At 44.2% G+C, this 24,262-nt stretch overlaps 1 protein-coding gene across 11 annotated transcripts in view; it reads left to right on the plus strand.

Moving 5' to 3' along the window:
• Nucleotides 1-24,262, plus strand: part of foxp1b (forkhead box P1b) — a 483,509-nt gene that overhangs the window by 314,833 nt on the left and 144,414 nt on the right. Inside the window, exon 1 of one of the 11 annotated variants that reach the window (XM_048547293.1) lies at nt 20,595-20,695. The exons of the other annotated variants lie outside the window; for them this stretch is intronic. The gene's annotated coding sequence lies outside the window, so the exon portion shown is untranslated. Of the gene's footprint in view, nt 1-20,594; nt 20,696-24,262 lie in introns of those variants that run through there. 11 annotated transcript variants of the gene reach the window in all.

The raw sequence follows: 24,262 nt of genomic DNA on the forward strand, positions 1-24,262 counted from the left end.
TCTTCCGTCTGCTACTAACTATGACAATAATTACTTAGCCACAATGAAAAAGTGTAAATCATCGTAAAATAAACAGTAAAAACAAATTTATAAATAAATGAAATCTTACCATATTGCATACAAGTATTAATGAATAATCCATGCCTATTCCCCTAGTGTCTTTGCATGGCCTAGTGTTTTCACACAGGATTACCTACATGGCTGATGGAAGATTACTGACCTTTGGTAGGGGGAACTGGAGGTGACCTTAGAAGACAACCTCAAGTAGTTCTATTTTGCCTACATTTCCCGCAGGCAATGTTCTCCACTGTGGCATGGATGGCAGCAGTTTCAGCCGACTGTCTGACAGAGATCTATAAAGGGACTGGCAGGGGGTGGTAGGATGAATGGTACTATTCTGAGACAGGACAGCGGGCTCATGCTCAAGGTGTCACTGCCCCTGCCCCTAACCTTGATAGTGCATCAAGCATCTTATTATTCTGTTGGAGGACAAGTTGTTGGATGGCTCTGAGGCTCTGCAAGCTCCTTTGTATACTGTAACCCACAGCCATGCTGACAATGAACTGACTTTGCATGACAGCAACTTCATCTTCCAGTGTGACCATTAGCTGTCAGCTGGCCTCTGTTGGTGCTGCAGTGGAAGCTGCAATATCAGCCAGCAGATGTGGTATTGTGGTTGGGTACAAGTTGGTGAACATTCACAAATTGTGGACTGAACCAGGAAAATAACTTGTAAAATCAAGGTTTTCTGCATGTTTCAAAAACAAATAACCTGTCACTCGGGGAGACATTGTTTCTACAGCTCCTTTCCAAGCAGTGAATTAAATTTAGTTTGGAGCTAATGGCTGTACAAAGATTGAGGTTTGGATGGTAACAAGTAGCAGATTGGTTTGTGACAAGTGACCTGTTATGAATGGCAAAGACCAACTGCCTGACAGTATCTCTGTGATTGGTTCTCTGGTAGCTAAACAGCATGTGGCTGTGAGCAAGGTGTAAGAAAATTTTGGAGCTCTTTCAGCTTAGGAGCTCCCTCTTGGTTCTCTGCAATAAGCCACTTAAACCTGAAGGAAACTAATGTATTGTTCTTTCAGTAGTTGTTCTAAGCCATGACTTGTATCAGTCAACCAATCAGTCAGTGCCTTCTGCAAACTAGTGGAGGTATCTGCAGAAGGATAACTGAGAAGCAGCATTCCGACCTTACCAGAATGAGCTCAATGGGACCAAAAGAACTGATTTCCCAGTTATTCCATTCTTCCATAACCCATCTTTATTTTGTGGGGTGGGTGTGTGTGTGTGTGTGTGTGTGTGTGTGTGTGTGTGTGTGTGTGTGTTACAACTTGGAATAGTACAGAAACTTATGTGTGCTTTCTGTCAACTTTGGTCTGTAAATCAGATAAATTAGGGAGGTTTTGCATCCTTATCTAAAACCTTTACCTTTTGTGATGACTCTAGGAATAGTGAGGCTTGATTTCTAGCATGTTACCCTAGTATACCCATCAAGTCATCTTCTGTGATATTTCCCTTGAGACTGCCAGGAACAACTATGCCACCTGCAGGAAATCCTGTGCTGTTTCCAGTGCCATGTGTTGAATGCAACATGGAACCTGGCATTTTCCTTCACCCGTTTCAATTACTCCTCCCACAACTAAATCCTTGATGCCTCTGTTTCAAATCATTCAATCCTGGATGAACCCCAAACTTTGTCATGAATCAGGTGGTGCATTGAAAACCAAGTCTTGCTATCCCATTGAATTAGAGTGTCATAGAGTTCTAAAGCAAGGAAACAGACCCTTTTGGTCTAACTCGTCCATGCTGACCAGATATCCGAAATTAATCTATTCCCATTTTCCAGCATTTGGCCCATATCCCTCTAAACTCTTCCTATTCAGATACCCATCCAGATACCTTTTAAATGTTTTAATTGTACCAACGCCCACCACTTCCTCTGGCAGCTCATTTCCCCTATACACGCACCACCCTCTGTGTGAAAAAGTTAGCCCTTGGGTCCCTTTTTAATCTTTCCCCTCTCACTTTTTAAACCAAATGCCCTCTAGTTTTGGTCTCCCCTTCCCTGGAAGCTAAGACCTTAGCTATTAACCCTCCATGTCCCTCATGATTTTCTAAACCTTGATAAGGTTACCCCTCAACCTCTGACGCTCCAGGGAAAATAACCCCAGCCTATTCAGCCTCTCCATATAGCTGAAGCCCTCCAACCCTGGCAACATCCTACTACATCTTCTGTGCATCCTCTCAAGTTTAACAACATCCTTCCTAAAGAAGGGTGATCATGATTGAACACAGTATTCCAAAACTGGCCTTGCCCATTTCCTGTACAACCTCAACATGACATTCCAACTCCTATACTCAAAGCACTGACCAATGAAGGCAAGTGTACCAGACACTTGCTTCATAGTCATGACATCTGTCTACAGCCAACCTATGAACAGCTTCTGACAAATTGCAAATCATCTGTTTAACTTATTGTATGAAGTCGAGGCAGCATCACTATCTGAGATGAAATCTGCAAGTGCAAAATCAACTGATAGTGCCATGCCTTCTTCATAACTCTTGCTGTTCTTCCCCTGCTAGTACAGGTGGTACCTTGAGGGTATCTGAAATTATAAGAGCACAGCTAAGATGCAGGAATGTACAGAAAACCAAAAGTACATACTTGCATCACCTTCAGCTTGTAAATCAGAAAATAATGTAATGGGCCTGTTTGGGGAGTCAGATATGAGAAAGAGCATGAGGCTTGAGAATACGGGTATCTTTCATGTTTTCAGTTCTGGTATTGGCCAGAGGTTCAGCAAATGGCTGACCCTATTATAGTTAGCATAGTTTCCCCACTGGTGTAGAACATGCAGACACATGTATTCCCCTCAGTTTATCTCCTGGCTGGCACTGTATCAGTGAGTGCCATGCAATCTTGTGCTGCCATGGTCAGATAGCATTAGTGTGTACAACCCTATCAGCTGAGTACATGAGGCTTGCAGCAGTGTTGTGTAGAGATTGGATGGTAGGAACTCATGAATGTTGGCTTGATTCCTAATTGATAAAGATTGTTAATGGTGTATGGTTTTTCGAGGAGCCTCATATGCCATTCGTTCATATGGTCGCATATTTCCTTTCAAGATGCATTCACAGGCATGGCTAGTCATGTGAGGTTATTGAATCTTTGGCAGCATTGAATCCACATCCTCCGGTCTTGACTCCTGGCATTGGCCTCTACCTTCCTGTTGACCATGTCTTTCGGCCTCTTGGTCCCTTAAAAGTATGGAACACCTCTCTTGTTTTCCACCTCATCCACCAAGCTTCCAGTCCACATCAGACAACCTTGGAACATGCTCTCTTTTCTCTCTCATTGTGTCATTCTTTCCTGTTTCCAAAGTTACATTCACTTGCTGCATGATTGCTAGCACCTGCCCTAGCCACAGTATACCTCCTTTTTTAAGGCTGCAGGCTAGCTTTAAGTGATGTTCGGAAGTTAAGATGCTGGCCACCTGCTGATATGTGCAGCCAGCGAAGAACACAATTAGTGCTGGCTGTGCCTTGGCAATCATTTTAATGAGCATGCAGAATAATGCTGGTGCGGAGCCTGCTTTACAATCAGTTGCTAAGGGTTAATGTCATTGTGAACACCAGACCCTTTTCAGGGGCAGTCCCATGCAGTGCTGTATGTATTTATTTATTTTCAATCCATTCGTTAAGAAGTGCCTGATTGTTGAAAAACTGGTCATTTCAAACTTCTTCCTCAGTTGTTTTTGTGCAAGTGAATTTCTTCACCACATTTATATAGAACATGTAAATTCCTATTCATGCCAAACAATACTGCAGGAAACTACTGACTAAAATAAGAAAAGCTTTCAGCAGGACACATCAGACTTTTAATGATTTCTTAAAAGTATCTGCCATTAAAATCCAAGTAATGGTTATCACAGCTTCTCATCTGGCCAGCTAGTAACCCAGGATTGCATTCATGACATTTGTACCCGAATGCTCAGAACTCTTAACTACCTCTTAACTACCTGAGTTAATGAAAATGGGCGGCACAGTGGTTAGCACTGCTGCTTCACAGCACCAAGGACCCCTGCTTGATTCTAGCCTCAGGTGTCTGTCTGTGTGGAGTTTGCACATTCTCCCTGTGTCTGTGTGGGTTTCCTCCGGGTGCTCCGGTTTCCTCCCACAGTCCAAAGATGTGCAGGCTAGGTGGTTTGACCATGCTAAATTGCCCATAGTGTTCAGGGTTGTGTAACTTAGGTGGGTTATAGGGGGATGGGTCTGGGTGGGATGCACTGAGGTTCGGTATGGACTTGTTGGGCCAAAGGGCCTGTTTCCACATTGTAGGGATTCTATGAAGAAAACCTGCACAGTGTATTTCACAGAAGTGAAAATGTGCCTGCTATGTAGGTTCATCTCAGCGTAAGACTTTTGCCATTGATACCACAGAGTTTGAAGGGTCAGTTGGATAGACATAGATTAACTTGCCAGTGATAGTCAACTCCACAACTATGTTGCACCTCATGCTCTAGTCCAATGAAGAACCCAGTTACAGCATTAGAATGTTTGTTTCAAGGTGGGACTTGATGTCACAGCTTCCCAGAATGGCAATTGAATTGCTTTGTTGGTTCTGTTTGAACGAATCTTCTTTAAAAATAAGAATGTCTTGCCAAAAAAATCAACAAGCTTACAAATCCCTGCATAGAACATAGAACATTACAGCACAGTACAGGCCCTTCGGCCCTCGATGTTGTGCCGACCTGTCATACCAATCTGAAGCCCATCTAACCTACACTATTCCATGTACATCCATATGCTTATCCAATGACGACTTAAATGTACTTAAAGTTGGCGAATCTACCACCAATCTACCATCCCCTGAGAAAAAGAACAGGAAATGACATCACCAACACAGGAAATGACATCACCAACCCAAGGAAACGTAACCAGATAAATAGAAAGCGGGACATAACACCAGCGCTTCGTTGGAGGCTCACTGTTGATGTTGCCTAGAATGGTGACAAAACATCTGGGAACAAACCTTACAGCTCAGTGAGCCAGCTTACATCCGGAACAAAATAAAGACCCACTCTTGTGGACCGAGAGGAGGAGCGTGCTGTCTTGGAGGTAAAAGGAGGACGTCGGGTTGGCTGTGCACCCTTGCGACCAGTGGATCTTAATGCTGGCTTCGGCCTAACGCTGGCTCAGGGGAGCAGCCAACCTGCAACGATGGCTGCGGCAAGTGCCCATGCCCCAGGTCGGGGGTCCGGAACACCATCCGTGTTTCTGTAAAGAAGGTGGATGAAGGTGCACCTGTGGACCACACCTTCTTCGTGAAGAGGGTCCTTTTGGACTGTTGTGGGTTTGCTGCTGCGGACATTTACTGCCTGCAGGATTTCCCCGGAGGAGGTTTTTACGACGTGACCTTCAGGAGCGCCAAGCTTTGCGAGCACTTGCTGGAGGTTTTCGAGGAGAAAGAAGGTGAGGGCCCCCTCTCTGTATTGACCGCTGTCCCGCTGTTTGTGATGCCAGCACAGAGGAGCCGTATGGTGACTGTACATATGTACAACCCGCATGTGCCAGCAGTTGATGTCCTGACCTTCCTCGGAAGGCATGTGAAGGTGGAAGGGAACCTAACTGACATCATGGACCCCTTTGGCATCTGGACGAGTAAGAGGCAGGTCAAGGTGACGCTGAGGATGGGCGCGGACGGGAATGTCGTACACCCACTGTCCAGCTTCGCGATCGGCGGGAGCAGGGGCTACCTGACCTATGCAGGGCAACCTAAAGTCTGCCATGCCTGTGGTAGGTCAGGTCACGTGGCAGCCGACTGCAAAGCCACCATCTGCAGGAACTGCAGGGAGGAGGGACACCTTGCAAAGGATTGCCCCCAAGAGAAAAGCTGCAACCTTTGCGGGGAAGCGGGCCACCTCTGTGGGGCATGCCCGCGGCGGGGGACCACCTACGCCCAGGTCGCCGGCAGGGGCAATGCGGGGCCAGCCACCCTGGAGGAGAGGAAGGCACCAGGGCCCAGCAAGGACCCCACTAATGTGCAGGAGGGCCAGGCCGTGCAGGGGGCCCAGCCCCGCAGGATGGGCCCGAGGCCAGCAAAGCACCCCTGCAGGCTCCGATTTCCCCCCTGACAACCCGGAGTCGATGGAGGCGGTGACAGGCGACCCAAGGGAGTGGACAATAGTCCGGAAAGCAAGGAGGGAGGTGCGTCGACGGACCCAGGAACCGCAACCATCAGGCGGGAAGAGGCAGCTACAGGGGGGCCATAAGAGCTCCTCTGACGAGGGGGATTCGGAGAGGGCCCACCCGAAGCAGAAGTTAAAGATCTCGAGGGGGAAGGAAAGCAGCACCCCGCTTCCAGGTGACGGGAGGCGTCCTGAGGCTCCCTCCAACACCCAGTCAAGTGCCGCTGGAGCACTGGAGGGCCCCCCGGGACTTCCAGGCGGGAAGGAGGAAACAGTGCGTCCCCAGCCTGACCCGGAGCCGGACCCTCCTGCCTCCGCACCCTTGACGGGGGGATGCCACCCAGAAGGCAGCACCGTCGGTTTCCTGAGCCCAGAGAGCGTCCAGCAGTTAGCCCGGGCAATGGGCATGCAGGGACAGATGGAGGGGCTGGACGTTGGACTTGGGGAGGGTAATGCGGTCACTGCCCACAATGGGAGTATGAGTTGCGAGCATTAATGTGCACAGCGTCAAGTCAACCGCAAGATGTGTGTCCATGTTGGCCTACCTGACCACCGTCAAGGCAGACCTCCTGTTTCTGCAGGAGTGCGGGATACCGCACCTCAGCAGGTACGGGAAATGGTCCGGCGCCTGGACGTGTGGGCCTTCGATCTGGTCGGGGGGTAACGACTGTCGCTCCTCGGGCCTGGCTATTCTGCTGCGGGGGCGCAACTTCACCATCTCTCAAGTTCAGGAGGTGGTGGTGGTGGGGGGGGCGCCTCCTAGTGGCTGACATCACCTTTGGGAACGCTCCCCTGAGGCTGATCAACGTGTACGCCCCAGCGGTACGGAGTGAGCGGTTGGCCGTCCTGCAGCGGCTTCCACCCCTGCTGGCTACGTCCAGGCCGGTCATCCTAGGCGGAGACTTCAACTGCATCATTGATGCAGATGGAAGATCTGGCATGGGGACAGTGGTTGGGGGGAGTCAACTGGACGTCACGTCCAGATTCCTGATGGGCACGGTGAAGAACGCCAAGCTGTTCGACATCTTCAGCACCCCTGCAGATGGAGCGCAGCAGAGGTACACCTGGTCGCGGCCAGACGGGTCTATCCACTCAAGGATAAACTTCCTGTTTGTGTCACGGATGTTCTCGGTCAGGTCCACCTGCGTCGAGCTGGTGTTCTTCTCTGACCACTGCCTCCTGCTGGCCGACTGTCACTTACAGGACGACCAGCCGGCCGGCAAGGGGACGTGGAAGCTCAACACGACTCTGTTGACCCCAGAGAACGTCGAGGAGCTTAAGAGGGAGTATGCCGGTTGGAGAACTGTGAAACCCCTCTGAGTCTCCAGGCGACTGGTGGGAGACAGTGAAGGAGAACATCAAGAGGTTCTTTGTACTCAAGGGTGTTCAGAAGGCAAGAGAGAGGCGGGGAAAGCTGTCGCTACTCCAGAAAAGGGTGCAGAACCTGCTCCTTCTGCAGTTGATGGGGGTCGATGTCACGGAGGACCTCCGCGAGGTGAGGGGCCAGCAAGCCTCGCTGTTCGCCGCGGAGGCCTCCAGGATAATCTTCCGGTCCAGGGTCCACTCCGTGGAGCAGGACGAGACGTGCTCGCGTTTCTTCTTTCAGAAGGTGCACAAAGAGAGCTCTGTGCTTAGCCGGCTGAAGGAGGACGACGGCTCGGTGACATCGTCTCGGCCCGACATTTTGAGGATCAGCAGATCCTTCTATGCCGGACTGTACGACACGAAGCCCACGGACAGCACGGCCTCCGAGTCGTTCCTTTCGTCTATCACGGAGGTCTTCGACGGCACGAGGGAGTGGCTGGACCGGCCGATATCCCTGGACGAGTTGACGAGAGCCCTCAAGTCCTTGGAGAGGAATAGGACTCCCGGAAGCGACGGCTTACCGGTCGAGCTGGATTCCGCTCTGTGGGACCTGGTCTGCCAGGACCTGCTGGAGGTGTACGATAGTGCGCTTCGGGCAGGGGAAATGTGCAAGTCCATGAGGAAGGGTATCATCACCCTCATTTACAAGAGGACGGGGGAGAGGGAAGAAATTAAGAATTGGCATCCCATTTCACTATTGAACGTGGACTACAAAATCCTGGCCAAGGTCATAGCCAACTGGGTCAGGTCTGTCCTGGAGTCGGTGATTCACCCTGACCAAACCTGTGCTGTGCCGGGCAGGAAGATCGCTGAGAGTCTCGCGCTCATCAGGGATACGATCGCCTACGTACAGGACAGGCGGGTGGACACCTGCCTTGTCAGCCTGGACCAGGAGAAGGCCTTCGACAGGGTCTCTCATGCTTACATGAGGGACGTCCTCTCCAAATTGGGGTTCGGGGAGGGCATCCGCAATTGGATCCGGCTGCTCTATGCCAACATCATTAGCGCAGTCTCGATCAACGGGTGGGAATCAGACAGTTTTCCTGTTAGATCTGGAGTCAGGCAGGGCTGCCCGCGCTCTTCTGCCTTGTTCGTGTGCTGTGTGGAGCCCTTCGCCGCATCCATCAGGAAGGACATGAGCCTGAAGGGCGTGACTATCCCAGGCAGCGGAGGCCTTCAGGTCAAGACCTCCCTGTACATGGACGATGTCGCCGTCTTCTGCACCGATCGTCGGTCGGTGAGTAGACTATTGGACAACTGGCCTCGGGTGCCAAAGTCAATAGGGGTAAGAGCGAGGCCATGATCTTCGGGAACTGGGATGACCGCTCCTTCATCCCCTTCATCCCCTTCACCATCAGGACAGACTACCTGAAGGTGCTGGGTGTTTGGTTTGGTGGAGCTGGGGCGTGCACTAAGACTTCGGAGGAGCATATCACCAAATTGAAGCAGAAGCTGGGCAGGTGGACGCTCCGGTCCCCCTCCATCGCGGGTAAGAACCTGGTTGTCAGGTGCAAGGGGCTTTCGGTGCTGTTGTATGTGGCGCAGGCCTGGCGTATTCCCTGGGCCTGCGCCGCTGCAGTCACCCAGGCCATCTTCCACTTCATTTGGGGGTCAAGGATGGACCGGGTCCGCAGGGACACCATGTACAAAGACCTGGGAAAGGGTGTACCGAACGCCACCCTCGCCCTGATGGCTACCTTTGTGTGCGGCTGCATCAAGCTGTGCGTAGATCCTCAGTACGCAAACACCCAAGTGTCACTACTTACTGAGGTTCTACCTGTCCCCGGTGTTGCGAAGGATGGGCCTGGCCTCGTTGCCGCGGAACGCTCCGAGTAGTTGGACCGTTCCGTACCGCCTGTCCTTCGTGGAGAAATTTTTGAAGGGAAACACCTTTGACCACAAGGCCGTCAGGCAGTGGGTAGCACGTAGTATCCTCGGGACCCTTCGGGAAAAGGAGAGGGTGGATCCCGTCGTGTGGTTCCCCACGCAGACTGCCAAAGTCGTTTGGCAGAATGCCTCATCGCCAGAACTTTCAAACAAGCAGAAGGACATCTCTTGGCTGGCGGTGAGAGGGGCTCTGCCAGTGAGATCCTTTATGCATGCCCGGAATCTCTGCACCACCGCACGCTGCCCTCGAGGTGGCTGCAGGGGGGACGAGACTGTCGATCACCTCCTTCTGGAGTGTGCCTATGTGCAGGAGGTCTGGAGGGGGATGCAGTGGTATTTGTCGAGGTTCGTCCCGAGCAGCTCCGTGACGCGGGACTCCGTGCTCTACGGGCTGTTTCCCGGGACGCACACCGAGACCAACATCAACTGCGCCTGGAGGACCATCAATGCGGTGAAAGACGCTCTTTGGGCTGCCAGCTGAAAGAACTGACCCCGACCGAGTGTTGCAGACTGGCGCATTCCAAGGTCCAGGACTACGTGCTGAGGGACGTGCTAAAGCTTGGGGCAGCCGCCGCCAAGGCGCGGTGGGGAAAGACCACGGTATGAAACCCCTCGTCCAGAATAGAAAAAAGAACCCTATCTGGTAACTGGGCCCAGCTGGCGCCTTCCCCAACTGGTCAGGGGGCCAACTGGGACTGTGCGGGGTGACGACTGTCGGGGCGTTTTCTTTGCTTTGTTTTTTTTTCCTTCTTTGTTTATTTCCTTTAGTTGGTGTATTTACCCCCTGAGTAACCTGGAGCGGCTTGCATGACTGGGTAGGTGTGTAAATGTGTTTTATTTTTTGTACATCTTACGAATAAAGTATATTTTTTCAATTTAAAAAAAAGTGACGAAACGTCTGAAAACTAACCTCCCAGCTCAGCGAGCAAACTCACATCCAGAACCTCAACCTGAGCTACAAATCTTCTCAAAACTCGCTAATAGCCTACTGTGGGGAACCTTATCGAACGCCTTGCTGAAATCCATGTACGCCAGCATTTGGCCTGGATTTCAAGATGAGTTTGACTATGACCATTTATTGGCCTGCGATGACTTGCCACAGTAACAATGATGCCGTCTGAGTTTATGGAACTCCAGTTAGTTGAAGTCCTTTCCTTTAGACACATTATAAACATTACTGTACATGCACAATCTAGATCACACAAGGCTATATGGAATCCCTAATATGAAGCTGAGGTCTAGCAGTGACTATTTCAAACCATGTACTTCTAGTGTACTCCTGGAGCTACAGGAATGGACAAATGAATGGCTACAGATATTTCGTCCCAAAAGTTATTTGCCGGAACATTTTACTGCTTTATGTTTTCATTAATTTAGATTTGGATCCTCTGGCCTGTTTATAGTAGGAAATTCTGTGCTGTTTTGAACTGTAAGTTATTTCATTTTCAGGATCACAATTGATAAACAAATAACACACACAAACCTCCCCCATTGTTGTTAAATGTAATATATAGTTTTAAATAAATGAAGCAAATGTAGATTGTGATCTCAGCACAATAATGTTACAATTTAAAAGATCACTTGCCATTTTGCAGTGCATGTTAAGTTACTGCTAAGTAGTCTAGACATAAGGAAAACGATGCCAATATCTTTCATGTTTTTTGTCGTAACTGAAAACTAAGAAAAGCAAACTTGGTTGTTACATGACTTATCACAGTCAAGGGATACTGACATCATTGACAGAGATTGGTTTCTCAGTTAGCAATTTGTGAGACAGAGTTTTGAAATATATGTATTGAATTGGATTGATACTATAAACAGGTTAGAGCAAGGAACTAAAGTTAGTCAAACTATTTTCATCCTTTTCCAAAAAAAATTGTGTATTTAGCTATCTAACTCTATATTATTTGAAGCTATATTTTGTAATGACCTATAAGATGGGTCATGGATGTCATTCTAAAAAGTTAAAAATGAAAAGCAGCTGTTGTGGACTTACAATACATAACCCTGATCTTTAAAAGACAACTGTTGTCCTGTTGGCATACCACTGGGGGCTGTGGCAGGTGTGGGGTGGGTGTGCCCAGTTACTTGTCTTTTTGTTTAGTGTGTACACCTGCCAAAGCATTGTATGTAATTATACTTGCCACAAACCATTTAAAAAATTGTAAATTTGACTGAACAGCTTACAGAGCACAGTGTCTTAAAAGCCATATTGCACATCAACATGATTGCGGTACAATGACTGAGGTGGTCCAGTCCGAATACTGCCAATGCAACATAGTATCAGTGAAGGATTTTCATTATGTCTTTGCTTACACTGGACTTCCTTTGTCATCAAAAATGTAAAAGTGAATGCTTACATAGATGTAGTTGAAGACTTTCCATAACCATGAATGATTTGCCACGAGCTATATTAACAGTTTGAGCTATGTTTCTGAGTTTAGATTTTTTAAATTAGCTTTTGTCCTATGATTACTCATATTAGTATTTGCAAAGAGCCAGGAACTAATTCTAATCTGAATAAATATCCCAATGTGCCACATTCGCTGTTGCATTGCAATCATATGTCAAGTAATGTATCGCTCCATTAGTCTATCAGCCCCATGGAGAGCTGAAAAAAATATATTCAATGTAATTGATAACATTTCTAAGTAATAGAAACCAGAAGCCATAGTTATCATGCAAACCATGACATATTTTGGGATCTGGTTGATCAACAGTCATCAGGAATGGTATCTCATGGTCCAAATCAAAGTATGATTCAAAGTTCACCTTTATCTAATAGGTGAAAGAGTTGAGAGGTAGAACAATCATCATAGCGGTATGAATTCAGTTTGCTAAGCAAGGAATTCATGAAAGGATAACGAAATGTGAGGCTGGACGAACACTGCAGGCCCAGCAGCATCTCAGGAGCAGAAAAGCTGACGTTTCGGGCCTAGACCCTTCATCAGAGAGGGGGATGGGGTGAGGGTTCTGGAATAAATAGGGAGAGGGGGAGGCGGACCGAAGATGGAGAGTAAAGAAGATAGGTGGAGAGGAGAGTATAGGTGGGGAGGGGATAGGTCAGTCCAGGGAAGACAGACAGGTTAAGGAGGTGGGATGAGGTTAGTAGGTAGGAGATGGAGGTGCGGCTTGGGGTGGGAGGAAGGGATGGGTGAGAGGAAGAACAGGTTAGGGAGGCAGAGACAGGTTGGACTGGTTTTGGGATGCACTGGGTGGGGGGGGAAGAGTTGGGCTGGTTGTGTGGTGCAGTGGGGGGAGGGGACGAACTGGGCTGGTTTTGGGATGCGGTGGGGGAAGGGGAGATTTTGAACCTCCCCACCTATACTCTCCTCTCCACCTATCTTCTTTTCTCTCCATCTTCGGTCCGCCTCCCCCTCTCTCCCTATTTATTCCAGAACCCTCACCCCATCCCCCTCTCTGATGAAGGGTCTAGGCCCGAAACGTCAGCTTTTGTGCTCCTGAGATGCTGCTGGGCCTGCTGTGTTCGTCCAGCCTCACATTTCGTTATCTTGGATTCTCCAGCATCTGCAGTTCCCATTATCACTAATTCATGAAAGGATATGTGAGAACAGAAGCCCCTTCAGTTACAGAACTGAAGAAATTTACTGAACAAAATGGATGACCACAGTACCCAATGGGATATGAGTATATAGAAAGATATATCCAGATAGTTTATGACCCTTAAGTTGAATACACATTTCTAGGCTGTTTGCTTGGATGCCAAGTCATTTAAGAGGGCTTTTAGAATCATTCACATTGCTTTGAAACTAGATTCACATGTGGGCCAGACTGGGTGAAGATGACAGATTCCCTTCCCAGAAACATCTTGGTCATGCAGGTGGGGTTTAACAATGATCAATAGTAGTTCTCATGGTAAACATGACTGAGACTGGCTTTCTATTCCAGATGTATTAATTGCAGTGAAGTTTCATTGGATACTATGATGGGATTTTAGCCCATTGCCCCACATCATTAGGCTGAACCTCTCAGCTACTAGGCCAGTGACATTGCCAGTATCTCACCATCTAATCTCCCCACACAATTGTTCTGTGTATTTTTATCACAGATGTCACATTCATTTCATGCGCCAAGGGACATGAAAAAGCAAATAAGAGAAGCAAGAAGAATCAAGAAAAACGTCTGGCATCTAGCATCCAGGAAAATCCAAAAATCGTCTTTAGGCACAGAAGTAGTTAAAGGATGAAAACGGAGGCATAGGACCGATTAAGGACCAAAGAGGGGATATAAATATGGAAGCAGGAGGCACAGCTGAGGTGTTACATGAGCACTTTACATTTCTTTTACTTACCAGGCAGAAGCCACTCATCATCGTGACAGAAGATGAAATTCTGTCACTAAAGGGTTTGAAATTAATGTTGAGGATTGTTGCTAATTAAGGTCAATATTGTACTGGGACTGGATGGAGTGAACGTTAGGATATTGAAGGAAGTGAAAGTGAAAACTGACCATATTCTTTCAGTTTTCTCGGATCTGGGTGATGTGAGAGTTATGGAGAATTGCAAATATTATATGCTCGTTTAAAGAAGGTTGTTAAGATAAACCTGGCAATTACAAACCAATCAGCTTAACTCCAGCGGCAGGGTAACTATTAGAAACAGTTATTCAGGATAGCATTAGTAGCTGCATGGAAAAATGTGGGTGAATTTGAAAGAACCAGCATGGGTTTGTTAAAGGAAAATCATTTTTTAAAGAATTTACTGGGGTTTCTTGAAGAGGTAACAGAGAGGTGATGTGGGTAACGCTGTTGACGTGCTATACATGGACCTCAAAATGGCATTTTAAGAAATGCCACCCAACAGACTTGTGAGAACAACTATAGTTTATGGCATAAAAATGACATTAGCAACATGAACACAAACTTGGCTGAGGGACAGGATGCATTCTGGTTAAAGGGTATTTTTCAGACTGGAAGAAAGTTTGAGGTGGAGTTCTGCAGAGTTCAGTATTGAGTCCATGCTGTTTCTACATGGGTTCACGTATAAGTATCTACATCTTGGTGTGCAGTGTATGATTTGGAAGTTTATGGATGATACTAAACTTAGGAGCATTGTAAACTGTAAGAAGGATGTGGAAGCTTTGGAAAGGTGCAGAGGAGATTTACTAGGATGTTGCCTGGCATGGAGAGAAGGTCTTACGAGGAAAGGCTGAGGGACTTGAGGCTGTTTTCGTTAGAGAGAAGAAGGCTGAGAGGTGACTTAATTGAAACATATAAAATAATCAGAGAGTTAGATAGGGTGGATAGGGAGAGCCTTTTTCCTAGGATGGTGACGGCGATCATGAGGGGGCATAGCTTTAAATTGAAGGGTGAAAGATATAGGACAGATGTCAGAGGTAGTTTCTTTACTCAGAGAGTAGTAAGGGAATGGAACGCTTTGCCTGCAAAGGTAGTAGATTCGCCAACTTTAGGTACATTTAAGTCGTCATTGGACATGCATATGGACGTACATGGAATAGTGTAGGTTAGATGGGCTTGAGATCAGTATGACAGGTCGGCACAACATCGAGGGCCAAAGGGCCTGTACTGTGCTGTAATGTTCTATGTTCTATGAGGATAGTGTAGAACTTCAAAAAAGGCATAGACAAATTAGCAGAGTAGTCAAATTAGGTGCCAAGTGACGTTCAATGTGGGGAAATGTGAGATGATATGTTTCAGTACTAAGAAAATGAAGGGACAGTATAAACTAAAATGTACAATTCTAAAGGGTGCAGAGGAGCAGAGAGACCTGGGTTTATATATAAATAAGTAACTAAAGGTAGCAAGACAGGTACAGAGAACAGTTAATAAAGCAGTCAATATTCTAGGCTTCTGTTGTGGAGGAATAATATACAATCGTAGGGTGGATATGCCATACCTGTAAAGGACACAATTTAGACGTCAGCTGGAGTATGGTGTACAGTTCCGGCCAGCATACTTTAGGAAGGATGCAAATGCATTGAAGAGAGAGCAGAAGAGGTTTACAAGAATAGTACAGGGTTGAGAAATGTCAGTTATGAGAATAGATTAGAGAAGTTGGGACTGTTTTCCCTGAAGAGGATAAGTTGTAGAAGTTTTCAAAATAATGAGGGCTGTGGACAGAGTACTTGGGGAGAAACTGTCCCCACTATAAGAGCATCAAGAAACAAGAGGGCATAAATCTAAAGTGCTTTGTTTCTAGATTGAACAAATGCGAGATGAGAACAAACTTGCAGGCAGCGAGGATTTAGAGTCTATAATGCACTGCCTGGAAATGTGGTGGAGGCAGGTTCATTTGAGGCATTTGAGAGGACATTAGATGATTATTTCAATAGAAACAAAGTGCAGGGTTACAGGAGATTGATAAAATGCTCAGAGTGCAGATGGACTGAATGGCCTCCTTCTACAATGTGACAGTTCTCTAATTCTGAGTAACAATTTACTAATCCACCAGATACATGGGGAGTGAGAGAAATAACCTCACATTTGTCCAGCAATACAAGTGATAATGTGATATTTCTTTCCAAAATGAACCAGAAAACTTAACACTCCATCCTACATTTGTGTGTTGCTTTTACATTAAATCAGTTTTGATATTTGGGACCAGGAACGACACACATCATTCTTCCCTGTTTATACTGCTGCTGTGTTCAGATCCTGGTTGAGACCAATTCAGGGAGATGCCCAAGAATTCAAAATTATGTCTCATATCAATTATGTTGAAACAGCTTCTGATATGGCCAGAGTTATTGGAAGGCCTTGCATTCTTAAACAAGAGAGATTCATACAAAATTTGTTTCCAGACCACAAGGTGTGTAGACTGGACCTTGAATGAATTCACTTGTAGACCAGAATCGAAATACGATGACTATTGTAAATCTGAAATTAGAACAAAATATGCTGGAACTAATTATTAGGTGACATCTGTGGGTGGAGAAACAAAGTTAATGGATCATCAGGAAGTTTCTTGACCTAAAACATTAACTTCTTTCTCTCTTTACGTATGTTGCCTAGTCTGCTGAATAATTACAGCATTTTGTTTTTGTTTCACTTGTGGATCACTTTGAGTCTGCAGACGCATGGGTTAGCTTTACCAGTTTACTATGCTGGATATGGTTATCTTAATTCCACATCACATAAGATTCATATTTTCATGGGCTCGTGCTGTTGCTCGTACTTGTTTTTGTTTGGGAGTTAGCAATGGGAAAATTATGCATTTGTGGTTGATAAAATTCCTACAAAACCTAAGTGTTGTTAGATTTCCAGCACAGAACTCCAATAATGTTAAGGAGCATGAGTGGTCTTCCCGGGTTGATCCTTGGTATAGCTACTCTTGAGCTGATTTTGGATATCACTGGCTATATTAGCCTTCTGTAACTCTCAGCGATGAAGCACAGAAACAAGGTCCTTTGGTCCTATGAGTTTGTGCCAGTCTTGTGCCTCTGCCACCCTTACAGGCAATGAGTTCCAGAATTCTACAGCCCTTTGAATGAAAATATATTTTCCCTTCAAGCCCTCAAAACCTCTTGCCCCTTACCTTAAACCTATACCACCAGTCATTGAACCCTCTGCCAAAGGAAAAGTTTCTTTCTGTCTACCCTGTCCATGCCCTCATAATTTTATCCATCTCATGACCTGCCATAACTCCCTCTGCTCCGAGGAAAACAACCCCAGTCTATCCAAACTCTCGATAATTAGACACGTCCTGCCCAGGCAACATAGCAGTAAATCTCCTCTGCGCTCTTTCCAGTGCTGTTTTAAAGGAGCAGACGAAATCCCCTGAAAATATGTTAAGAAGCTAACCTAGAATCTGACTTTTTCTTATTTTAAAGCTAAGTGTGAGGCGTTGCATTCCAGGTGCAATTCAATTGGCCATACAATTTGACATTAAGCACAACATATTTTATTTTAACACTACAGTTAAAATACAGAAAACAAATCAAAATAAAAGAATTGGCTGAACTGTAATTCTTTCAAAATGCTTAAAAAGTATATATATATCCCATATATCTTTATATATATATAAAACTACCACTAATTGACTGTTGCAATATAACAACATTTCATAAACGCACCTTTGGCAAAGGCAAATTCAAATTGCCTCTCTTGCAATTCTAACAGCAGGAAGAGAACCCCAGGTTTTAGCTGAAACAGAGAGAGGAATTAGAGCTTCCGCATTCAGCTTCAGGATCCCCAGCAACTGCAAAAATCTAAAACTAGAAACCCTGGTTTTATGGGAGCTTGATTTTACCACCCCGTCCCATGCAGTCTGTTTCTATTATTCTAACTTAAAAAAAACCTGAGGCCTCACATGCTGTTTACTTTATTGGCTTTGAGCAGACTACAACTTATGCCTGTCTCAATCTTTCTGCACAAAATACAGGACAAAATACACTTCTTAAAGCCATAGTATCGGCACACTATCTCATCCCTTCTATAATGTGAATTCCAGAGCTGCACACAATACTCTAGCTGTGGCCTATATCAACATTTTTTTTACAGTTGCAGCGTAACCTTCCTGTTCTCAAACTCTAAACTTGGCCAATAAAGGCACATCTGTGGCACATAACTATTTGATAATGAGAAGGTGGTGATGAATTGCCTTTTTGAACCTCAAGTCCATTTGGTGCAGGAGCACCCATGATAGTGCTTGGAATGGAAGTCCAGGATTTTGATCCAGAAACAATGAAAAGGAACAACAATTTCCAAGTCAGGATGGTGCGTGGTGTGGAGGGGATACTGTTCCCATGTATCTGCATCACCTGTTCTTTTAGGAGCAGACGTTGTTAGTTTGGAAGGCACTGTCATTGGAAGCTTGTTGAGTTGCTGGAATGTATTTTGTAGATGCTACAAAATGCTACCATAATCGTGGAGGGAGTGAGTGTTTAAGATGGTGAATGGGGTACCAATCAAAGGGGCTTCTTTGTCCTTTATGGTGTCAAGCTTTGGGTGTTGTTGAAGCTGCACTCATCTGGGCAAGTGGAGACTACTGCATCCATTCTTGACTTGTTCCTTGTAGGCGGTCGATAGGCTTTGGGGAGTCATCAGTTGAGTTATTCAACACAGAATTCCAACGCTCTTACCAGCTCATGTAGTGACAGTATTTAAGTGGTTAGTCCAGTTAAATTTCTGGTCAGTTGTAGCCCCCAGGATGTTCATTATGGCCGTTTCAGCTATGATAAGGCCGTTGGTTGTTTTGGGGCAATGATTAGATGATCTCCTGTTGGAGGTGGTCATTATTTAGCACTTGTGTGATGCAAATCTTACTTGTCACTCAATATCCCAAGCCTGAATGTTTTTCAGGACTTGCTGCACATGGAGGCAGACTGTTTCAATAGCCGAGGAATTGTAGATGCTACTGAACACTGTGCAATAAAAAACATAACTCCAACCAATGGAGAGTTATTCCCCAATTTCCATTGAGTCCAGTTTTCATTGCGCTACCTGATGCCCCATTGAATCAAATACCACCTCGATATCAAGGGAAATTACTCGGACTTCACCTCTTGGGGTCAGTCCTTCTTTCTACATTTGGACCAAGCCCTTATTGAAATCAGGAGCTGAGTGACTATGGTAGAACCCAAATTAGCATTAGTGAGCAGGCTATTGCTTTGTAAGTGCAGCTTGATAATACTGATTATTAAACCACCTTATTGATGACTGAGAATAGATTGATGGGCAGGATTGGATTGGTCCTGGTTTTTGTGGACAGGACATATCTGGATGGTTTTTCATGGTGAGGTAGATGCCAGTTCTGAAGCTAGACTGGAGTAGCATGGCTCGGACTACCACTAGTTCTGCATCTCAAGTCTTTAGTTTTACTGCCAGAATGGTGCCAGGATCTATAGCGTTAGTGGTATTATCACCTTCAGAAATTTCTTGATATCACGTGGAGTCACCAAATTGGCTGTCAAGGCTGACATCTGTGACCCTGAGGACCTCAGTTGAGGCTGAGATAGTTCTTCCACTTGGCACTTCTGGAGGAAGAAGGTTGCAAATGCTTCAGCTTTGACTTTTGAAGTGCTGGATCCTTCTGTCTTTGAGGATGGAGATACCTTTGGAGCCTCCCCATCCTCTTGTAAGTTAATTGTCCAACATCATTTACAACACGGCAGAGCTGTGATTTGATCACTTGGTTGCCATTAGGAGATGAGTACAAGTAGTCCTGGAGGCCTCAATCTTAACTTTTCTCCTTTGCACAGAAAGATGGGCTGAGACAGAAGTTTTGCACAGTGGGAACCAGGAACATAAATATGTGCATCCATTAATATGCAATCAGCAAATTTGTCTGCATTGGACGCTCGGCAGGGCATGAGAGAATTGAGTTTTTTAATGTCAGAATCCCTTCTCTAAATCAATTACATATTTATCGAGATATGATACAAGTTGAAAGGCTGGGACATCCTTCTGTTCCCAGGGAAATCTGAGGGGAGCAAAGAGAACAAAATGATGTCAGCAAAGAAATGTGATAGTCAACACTTTAATTGTTGCTTTGTTTGTACAAGTGTCATAAATCATGTAACAAATGATAATTCAGGAGTTGCATTTCAACAGAAAAATTGTCAGTAAAGAATAATTTGTAAACTTTGCCTTTGTGTTGTTGCTATGTTTAAATCATCTGAAACGTCAAATAAAGTTTTAAAATTCCACTGAAACATACATTCACGAAATCTGTTCTTTCCACACTTGTGTGCATGTTGGGCATTCAAAACCATATATTTGGCGCAAAAAAGGCAATTTGTTTTTAAGCAAATGCTCATTCAGAAAATTATTTACAAAACAGGAAGTGGGAACAGTTTGACATTAGAAATGCAGCGCTGATTACTTTTAATAAAAATGGTTGTACTTCAGTTTTCAGTACAATGTTGTCATTGGATTATTAAGCTGTAACTCTAGTAGCACTTGGAGCTGGTTGATGTTAATTGATAAAACTATGAAGCAGCATTTTTCTGTACAAAAATACACTGGAATTCATATTGTAAATAATTGGCCATGAAATCTCAATTACACAAGGACTTTGTTTTACCTGTCGTCTCAAAAGAGGAGGGCTGCTACAAAAGGCATCGGAATCTCAAGGATTGATTCTGGTGAGTAGTTAACTATGATTGGTGAGTAGGGTGTGGCTGATTGGCTTTCTACCATGTCAGTCTGTGCTCACTCTTGCGAGTGTAATCTGTCTGTATCTGCAGAAAGCTGAGTTTATACAGGAGGCTTATTAGTGTTTCATGGCCCACCACTCTGTTTACTGCGGCAGCTAAATGGAGTTTGTCAGGTTTGTCAATATGATTGATTCTGCAATTTTAGTACCTTTCCTCTGTAAAACTGACAATTTAATTTATCTAGGAGAAAAGAAGCAGCATAACTTCCTTTGTGCAATATTTTACCATTGTTGCTACTTTATTCATCAGCTTCCTTTAAGAGTTCTTTTCATCATTGAAACCATTGTCATTTACTGTGTCTTTCAATAGCAGGGACAGGTTTTGTGAGAATTCATTTACGCTGCATTTAATAGCAATTTATAACGTGTCTGAATCATAAAAAGGAAACAAACAAGTATGTTCTTTGTTGCTAGCTATAACCTTCTTTAATCTATTTCAATATTTTTATATGGTCATTCAGGAGCCAACTGCCCATGTGTCAAATATTGTACATTTGAGATAATAGTGAAAATGAATGGATTAAGTTAAAATGAATGCAGAATTTATGTCAACTGCTGTCTCTTGTAAAGTATACACTATTCTGTATGTATTCTTTGACTGAACGTGGTCACATTCCTGATTGCCCAATAGGATGTGAGATGCCAGAAACTTGACTGTCAATGTTACATTGTTTAGAATCAACTGGGATGTTGTCACAGTTAAGGAAGCCTTCAGGAAATGAAGTAATGGAAGGATGGTATTTTTGAAAATTGCATATACAGTTTAGATGATGCTGCTTTTCAACTGCAAAAGAACTGTTATAGCTCCATTTGTTTTTACAGAAGGGAGTTTCCACATTTTGTGTCATTTTATCTTGAGTTGTCAGCAATCATTTTAAAAGTCACATCAAAAAGCATTAATTAGGAGACAGATAAGTGGCATGTTCTCTTGTGCCTGCACTGTACTTACTGCAAGGAAATGGATAATCCTATCTTGACCATTTGAATTATCATCTGCTGGAGAGATTTCTTAAATGTTGTTTGTTTTTAGTTCATGTGCACTGTGTGCTTTGTTAGCTCAGAGTTTTATCTTTTGAAGTGGGTTTTGACTTTCAAATTTCTATCACTTTTTTTTAATCTTAAACCAAATACAGTGTTAAGTTACAAGTTGCTGTATGCACTAACTCTGTCTAGAGTGGATTGCGATTGATATGAGGAGCTTTAAGCACCACTTAGATGATAGAGACATTGCTTTTATGTTATGGAGCACTGTGGTTAAAGAATTTACATGAGCCCCCAATTCACAGCTGGACTGAAGCAGACAAATTATACTCTCTGGGGTGGGGTGGGGCGGGGGGATTGTTTGTTTTGATTTTCAGCTTCTACTTTCAATTTGAAATTTCATTGTTGTGTGAACAAAACTAAATGTAGATGATGTATTCCAGCAATGTGCAGCTGACTTGGCATAGAATCTCAGAGTGCTGAACTGAGAACTGATTTGTCTGACAGTTTATAATCAAAGTTGATTTATTGTTCATTAGTAGTGCATTAGCCCTTTCAGGAAAGGCAGTTATTTGTGCAGTGGCCTGTCAACCAAAGAGACTGCTAGCACCTGTCATTTCTTTACCACGACATTGGCAGCCATATATTATGATACTGAGTGGGACATTGGCACTGTAGGACAGAGTTTGATATTTTCTTTGGCTATTGTTTTGTGTGCATTTTTTAATTGATGCCACTGTAAGCAACAACAACAGAATGTTAAATCAAAATTTGACAACATGTTGTCATGGAAATGAGGATTAACTTGTGTTGTTACAAATGATTGTTTTGATTCTATGTGTGATGTTGCACCAGGGTGCATTGTCTTCTATGAATTTACATGGGGCAAGGATTTTAAGGGCTGTGATCTTAATTAAATCTCAACTGACTCAAGTAATGCTTCTGAAGGGATGCAGTGTTGCATAACCTTACTGAGCAGATGTACCATAAATCATCTGCCTACATGATAGGAAGAGGTGTTGAACATGGCTTTTCCTTAATTTTTATGTGTAGTTTTAAGACAGTGAATGCCAAAAAAAAATCAACCTGATGCACAGTATAAAAATCCACCTTGACATGTAAAAGCGGGGTTGTTTAAAACAGTCTCATAAGAGAAAGGAAAGGCTGAAAAGAAAACTGCTGTGTTGCCTCTTATTATGTTGGTTTTAGTATACATTTTGTCTGCAGCCTTTGAGTCTCCAAACATCTGAGTGCTGAGATAAGATGTTAAACCAACTGTAGCTTGTGTTTTCCCTTTCAAAATTGCTAGTGCTGGAGCTGTAAACACCTGTGGGTAACAAGAGCTGACTGTGGGAAAGTCCTGACACCACTAACTACATTTGTTGTTTTTAGGTGAAGGGCTTAGCTAGTTCCTTTTTAGTGGTTTGCTTGTTCAAAAGAAAACAAAAATGACCTTCAGAGGAAAATTATTTGTTTGTTTTGGGAGATTATTAAATGAATGCATTTGACCATTCACAGTGAAACTCCATGCTAGCATGATTTTTGTTGTCAATTTGAGCTGAAATTAAAATCTAAAGCTATGTTTAAGCTACATATCTGTGCATATGGTTTCCTGTTTGTAAAATGCTATAAGCTGAAAAGTTAAATGAAACAAATTAAGGCTTTATACTTTATTTGTCCTAAAGTATAAAGCAGGTGGTAGCGATCTTCAATTATGGGGCCATAAAAATAATGGAAGGAAATGAATAAAAACCCTTCTAAAAACATAATGTATTTCTGATTATTCCAGTCTGAGAGGCTGTTGAATACTTGCGCTTTAAAATGGCATGATGCTCTTCTAGGAAATAAACGTAGTTATATTATTAGATAAACATTACACAGATGCTATCATCTTGCTGTATTTAGTCATGAATTGATGTTTTACCATTGAAAATTTATGAAGATGCAGTAGTCAGTGTTTCTATTTTTTTAATGTTGTGCACCAGCTTTCATGGAATTTCACAAGTTGTTGTAAGCATGCCTGTACTTAAGGAAATATTCTTTTTTAAAGGGATGAAACAAGACTTGTTTGCATGACTTACTCTTGCTACTGAAGTCAACTTCATTATTATTAAAATATTTCTGAACATGGTAAATCAACAATATCAGAAAGGTCAGCCTCTCTGATTTTCTCTGGGGCTTGTTATTTTGTACTTTTCAATTTTATTTGATGTCCTGACAAAACAAGATGACATGAGGAAGCATACATTAAAATCTGATTTTCATCTAACCTGTTACAACTTTGGCAGCTTAATTTCTGCTGCCATTGATAGAAGTTGTCTCTTTGTGCAATTACTTTAATTGCCACACCACTCTGAAAAAGGTTTCTTTCAGTGCTTCCGATTTTTGTCTTGATTTGCTTTTGGCTTTTTGAATTCATTTTGACCTCTGACAGTTCAAGAGCATTCTGGATAGAGTGTGTCTTCATTAGGAGTGAATCAGTGAATAGTGAAATCATCAGAGGAGCGACTGATGTTTTCTCATTAGAATCTAATTTGCACCCTTTTGCTTAGAAGTGATGTATAGCCCATCTACCCAAAGGATATGTCTGGAGCAGGCTGTGTGCTGCACTTCCTTTGCATTTAAACTAAATAAAAGTTTAAAACTGTTCAATACAGAACCTGAAATATTCAGCTTTCTAATGTCAGAATGACTGAAATG

Source organism: Stegostoma tigrinum, chromosome 11 (genome assembly GCF_030684315.1).
Source record: "Stegostoma tigrinum isolate sSteTig4 chromosome 11, sSteTig4.hap1, whole genome shotgun sequence".
NCBI lineage: Eukaryota > Metazoa > Chordata > Chondrichthyes > Orectolobiformes > Stegostomatidae > Stegostoma > Stegostoma tigrinum.